The sequence below is a fragment of the Haemorhous mexicanus genome, chromosome 6 (assembly GCF_027477595.1).
Source record: "Haemorhous mexicanus isolate bHaeMex1 chromosome 6, bHaeMex1.pri, whole genome shotgun sequence".
NCBI lineage: Eukaryota > Metazoa > Chordata > Aves > Passeriformes > Fringillidae > Haemorhous > Haemorhous mexicanus.
Window position 1 is genome coordinate 60724076 of NC_082346.1, and position 6616 is coordinate 60730691.

Genomic DNA, 6616 nt, shown 5'->3' on the forward strand with positions numbered 1-6616 from the left:
TAGAAAGCTAAAAGTTTAATTTTGTTTGCTCAGTTATTCCATAACCAAAGATCTTTACTGATGAATTCTGTTATCCATGCCTAAGATGTTACAGGGTAGAAGTCAAGGCTGCAAGCTGAAGTAGGAGAAACCACAGTCCTAGGTCTTGCTGGATGTTTACTGACACAAATTGGATAGGCTGATTAATAACAAAGCAGAGAAAGCTGCTTCAGAAGAGGCAGCCTCTCAACATTTGGGTTACTTTTTTGAGGCCTAAGACCATGAGCTGCTTATACACACTGGGATTTTTTCATTGGTACCTGTCAAATTCCACCTAGAAATGGTCCCTGGTTATGCCTATATAGCCAGTAGCAGTTGTGTTGATGGGTTGCTGACACTGGTACATCTCTCACTGCCCAATGTCATTTTGGTTTGCCCTTTACACACTCATCCATTACATATTACACCCATTTCTAGCCTGAAAGCTGAGTGGAGAGAGATCCTCTAGTCAGTGTAGCAAGGGCTGCTTGAGAGCAAACACCAGGTACTGCAGGTATCCAACACGTGACCAACTGAGCTGGAGCCCAGGAGCCTCCAGAAGCAGCAGCAGCTGGGAGCTGTAATCCCTTAGAAGCTGTGCAGCTGTCAGCAAAGTGACAATATGGTGACACTGTGCACTTGTGCTGTGAGTCCTTGCAGGTGGGGGTGCCTTTTTGTTCTCTCCTTGGATTGCCTGGAGAAAAACAGAGTCAGGCTCACAGCCAAGCCCAAAGGTACTAACAGCACAAACCCCTCTTGAATAAGCAGGGCAGGGTTTGGACTTTGAATCCCATAAGAGTATCCTAACCAGAAGGTAAATGTTTATTTAGAGCCCTGGTATCTTTACTGTTCCACTTGGGTTTTTAATGAGGTTTTTGACAGAAAACCACTTCACTTAAAATATTGCTTGTAAATCTAATGTGCCACACTCCATTAGGTTAAATAAATATTATAATAAATATTTTGTGTCACCTTATAGGAAATATAGTGATACCTGAATAAAAAAAAAAAATTGAATTTGTTGAATAAAAAACTTTGAAGAAGTTTACTAATGAAATTTGCACTCTGATCTGCTGCTGTGGTGAGTAAGACACAGATGCCTCAGTTTTCTTTCTCCCACAGAAATAACAGCTATATGAAAATGTCATTTTTCTGATCAGAAATAACACAGAGAACATTCTACACATCTGCCTTGTCCTGCAAAGTGGTCTTCCAGTAAAAAAAAAAGATTTTAATTTCTAAAGTAACATAACATCTGGAGCACCATCTACTATTTTACTGATATGTAAATGTAAAGCATGTTTATAAACAGGGATATTTGGCTGATAAATAAGCAACTGCTGTATAAGTTAAAAAAATTAATTTAGAAACTATGAGGTAACTTCCAGGGGTTGTGGAATATAAGATTTATTTTCATGTACTGCTGTTTTCTGCCTTCAGACACCACTTTTAACAGGAAATAAGGCATTCAGCAAGCTGTTCTCACTCAAAAATCAAGTTTCATGTTCAGAGCAATTTATGAATTTTCTGTAACTTCAGTCCAAGAATATCAATCTAGAGTGCATATACCCAGCATAACACTGCAGGACAAATTTTGTTGTGCTTTTATGTATCATACTTAAGGTGATAAAACCACAAGAGTTATTTGTATTTTATTTCAGATAAAACTGGATGAATAGGGCAACTGATACTGTTGAAATTGTCTCTCAACCACACTGAATTGTCAATGGTAACGTGTGAGTACTTTGAGGAAAACAAAAAGTTTATGTCATGACATTGTAGGCTCATCCAATTGCTCACTGATTAACAAGAGCAACCAGAATTCTGAGTTGGAAAAACTGCAGTGGTACAAATGGTACAAACCTGGGGTTGTGACCCACAGAGTAGATCAGAGAACATTATCTATAATAGAGGCTTTATTTCTAGCTGCCTCTTAAATTACAGCACTGAACCCCATAGAAATCCTATACATCATTTCATCCCCAGTCTGGGCTCTATGCAAAGAAAAAATAGTTTGTATTTTTCATTTCAAGACCATGAACATAATTAAAACTTTGTGTTGGGAGTAACAGGGCAGCTCTGCATGTTTGTGGGTAAATGCAGGCTTCGGGGCAGGGGCTGGTGAATCACTGCATCCTGAGAAAACAATCTTCCACTACAGCATTAATTCGTTTAAGTATTTCAAGGAAATAAGCTTTAAGTGCTACATATTGTAACAGATTGGAATGTGTAGACTTACAGTATTAGATGGTCATAATCCTCCCAGTGCAAGGCTGATTGCAGGGGTAGCAAGAGTTGGCTAATCCTTTTGGGCCAATGGCATAAAACAAGGATTAGTTTTTCATTTACTGCAACTGAGTGGGTCATTAGGATCCAAAGACACTAATGAGCCTGAACAGGCAATTGGATTCTGGTTTCAAAGTTCTGGGCTAGTTTGAAAGGAGATTGATTGTGTCTTTTAATGATTTAAAACACGATGTTTTGGTGACCTTTTGCCTGAGAAAAATGAATGAAGGATGTAACGGTGGAACACAAACCTGGAATGCTGACTTTTTTCCTCCTGAGACTTGAGTTGTTGCCAGATTCGTTGCCTTAGAGGCTGAATGGCTCATTTAGAAATATCTCTGTTGCCTTGCTTTTATGTTCTGCTCTTGATGTCTCCAGAGTTGACACAAGTCACATGCAATCAAGTCTGTATTCCTGGTGGACAGGCACTGTCCTAATGTTCTCTGACTCACACCCAGGTTGTTTGCAGCTCAGCAGTTCTGCTTCCAGACACATCACTTTGGGTTCTGACGCTAACATCTTGCTGAGAAATTGCCTCTTGGCACGTTGTTTCTTGGATCCTGTACCTTGCTTGATTTGATGTGAAGATGATGCTCTTTTTAGCACTTGCAACGTGTTACCTTTGGGAAGGTAAATCTTTGCCCCCACCTTGCTACATCCCCAATTTTTTTCTTTTCAGGAATCACTTGAATTAATCAATAATACATAGCTTCTATTTGGCTACATTCAAATTAAGCAAGGGTATGAAAAAAATATCAAAAATGCTGATACCATGCTAGTCGAATGTTTAGACATACTAAAAATGAAAATACTTTGACTGCTATGACTCCGTAGGAGTAATAGTGTCAAAAATTTTAATAACATGGACTTAATTTTCTGTATCATACCACAGTCCACAAAGCATCCATAAAATTATTTCCTACAGCACAGGACTTCATCCATAATCCTTTGAGGCTTGGCTTGGGGAAGGGAAAGAAGTGGAGGATCAAGTTAGAAAAAGTTCTTGCTGGTGGGCAACCAGCTGTTCTGACTGGTGGGAAGCTTGGAAGCTGACAGTCCAGACTGAAACTCAATTTTGAGCCTGCAGTTCTCATCTGCTCCCTTCTGCCAGAGCAGGACTGCCTTGAGCTAAGTGTGGTCTCTTGCTGCTCTCTTCTTTTTCTTGAGGCACGTGTGTGCCAAGTTTTAACTGTTTCCACAAAATTCCTGATGCTGTGGTCAGTGATGTTGCTCCCTGCCACAGCTGCAAAGGGCTCCTATCCAGAAGTTATGGGTAAAAAGAGGTTAAAATGTTTCTTAACAATTACAGAACCCCTGGAAGTGCTGTTTCCATTGCATTCCAGGGAGGTGCCAAGCCTCTGAGGCACTCTAGCCATTACTCAAACTGTACAATACAATTTCAAATCTTATTACATGGGCTTAAAAAGTCTCTGGGCACAATACATCCTTCAAGGTGATTTTTTCCTTGGGAATGAGCACCACCACTCACGCATCTCACTCTGCATACATTGAAGGAGTTTTCATAGACAGCTGCTTATTTATTTTTCTCCCTCACAGTTGGAAAAGGCTCTTGGAAAACATGCAGGTTGTTACCAGTATCATCTTTAGTGAGGTGCTGTTAAACCAAGGCCTGAGCATCTCTGCTCAGTGCTGAGCCAGTGTTCCCACAGCTGCTGTTTGGCTGAAGGAGAGTGATGCAGAGCCATGTTTCTTCGACTTTTTAAAATTTTTCTTCTTGACCTGACACTTGTGACTTGTCATCAGAAATTAAAGAGCAGTAGAGTCCTGATTAAAAAAACCAAAAAAACAAATCACAGATTACATGGAAAACACTACTGAACTTCAGGGATGCTTTTGAACCCCCAGCCAGAGCACTTAGAAGCTGGTTCTGTGAAGTAGGACATGACTTCATGTAAAACTCCACTTCATCATAGATTGTGTTCTTCCCAGCTTTCTTAAAAATAGATCTTTAAAAATTTTCTAGCACAAGAGAAACATTCTGATCACTTAAACAGGGGGAATCAATGTTTGGGTAGATTTTTTTGTTCTACCACCTGGAGACAGAGTGATGTCAAAATTACCAATTGTAGTGACAAGTTTTTGAAGAATTGTTAAAAGAGCCAATACTTGGATGGACAGAAGAGATGGATCCTCCAGATCTTTCTTTTAAATAGTGCTGAGATATTCCTGTTGCTTAACAATATGACACTTGGAATATTTGTCTTGTGTTACATTGCAATGATATATGGTCCTTAGGTGAGTTTTGCCACATTATCACAGTCATTGAGCATCCATAATCCTCATTAACATAACAATGGACAGAGTTTGGGGTCAGATTGTTCTAAAGCAGAAAAATTTCTGTGTTGCCAGAATTTCCTTGGAATTACCTTGGGAGTCTCTGTGATCCAGAGCAGAAGCAGAGGGTCAGAGTGTTGAGGCACAAGTCTTTTTTTGGTGTGTGAGTGCCTTGTTTCCAGCAGTGTAGGGCTGGCAGCAGCACACTCTGCCCTGAATGTTTATCACAGCTAGCTCACATATTGCAGTGTCAATATTTTATCAGAGAACACTTTACAACACAAAAAGGAAGGAAAAAAAAAAAAAAAAAAGGATGCTCCAGTGGATGCTGTATAGGTTTCAGATTCCTCTGTTGAGTTTTATCTGAGCTGACATTACTGGAATAAAGTAGATTGTCAAAGGCTGGGCAGAGTGCTTTTATCATTTGCAAATATTGGCATAGAGTAAAATAATGATTCAAATTTCTGTTTTCTGTCTTTTGTGGATTACTCTGTCAGTTACAGTGATGCTTTTGACAAGGGAGTGCTGCTGGGTTAGTGATTTCTTCCAGAGCTTCAGAAACAGTGAAGTTATCTGCTATCATCATCAGATCAAGGCTGACAGTTGACGGTCAGTGCTTACATATTGTCTTTGTAAATTACAAAATGAAGTTAGGAGCAGCAAATGCATGTCTCCACTTTTACAAGGCTAATTCCATGGGATTATTTGCCATCTACTTATATCCAGACTTGGTAAAATTTTGGATACTATTTAAGCTGTGCAGAACAACTTCAGATATTGTTTGGGTTTGATGGGTAGTTTTTAGTTTGTTGTGGTTTTTATTGTTTTGGTTTTTTAGGCAGGGAAGGTAAAAGTTCTACACTGAGCATATCTCTTGAAAGCTTGAAGTGTTATGAAAATATTTATATCTTAAAAAGTTCCTGAGTGGAAGCTGTTATTAAAACAGGTGTGGGCTTCTATTACCTGTTTTTGCCACAAGTCACAGTACAGTGACTCTGTTGAGTTTGTGAGGGTCCCCAGGACGAGGTGAGAGATGAGAATCTGACTCCATGTTCTCAGAAGGCTGATTTATTATTCTATTCTATTCTATTCTATTCTATTCTATTCTATTCTATTCTATTCTATTCTATTCTATTCTATTCTATTCTATTCATCATATTACATTACATTATATTGCATTATATTACATTATATTACATTATATTATGCTATACTAAAACTATACTAAAGAAGAAGGATACTTACAGAAGGCTTAACAAGCATGAATAATAAAAACCTGTGACTGACTCCTCAGAGTCCAACACAGCTGATGGTGATTGGTCATTAAGTTAAAACAATTCACATGAAACCAACCAAACATTGTTGAGTTGGTAAACAATGTCCAAACCACATTCCAAAGCAGCAAACACAGGAGAACCAATCAGATAATTATTATTTACATTTTTTTCTGAGGCTTCTTAACTTCCCAGGAGAAGAAATCCTGGCAAAGGGATTTTTCAGAAAATATGACAGTGACATGACTCTCTTTACAACCTAATGTTCCCCACAGGTAACATTTAACTATACATGCAGTATCCCAGCTGAAGCACTGCTCCTTATATAGACAGCTCTGTTACTGAGGTTGTAATATGAATACAGTTTAATCAATGTTCCAGCCTACTGTGGGGGCACGTAGTGATGGGACAAGGAGGAAGGGCCTGCAGCTGAAGGAGGGTAGATTTTGATTAGATATTAGGAAGAAATTCTTTACCTTGAGGCTAGTGGAGCAATGGAACAGTTTGCCTGAAGCAGCTGTTGAGCATCATCCCTGGAGTTGTTCAAGGCCAGGTTGGATGGGACTTACCTGGTCTAGTGGAAGATGTCCCTGCCCATGGCAGGGGGTTGGAACTAGATGGTCTTCAGGATTCCTTCCAAGCCAAACCATTCCATTATTCTGTGATTCTATATTGAAAAAAAAATAGGGAGAGAGAACAGAAAATTTTAATTATTGCAGTCTAAAATAGCTGTTCACTCACAT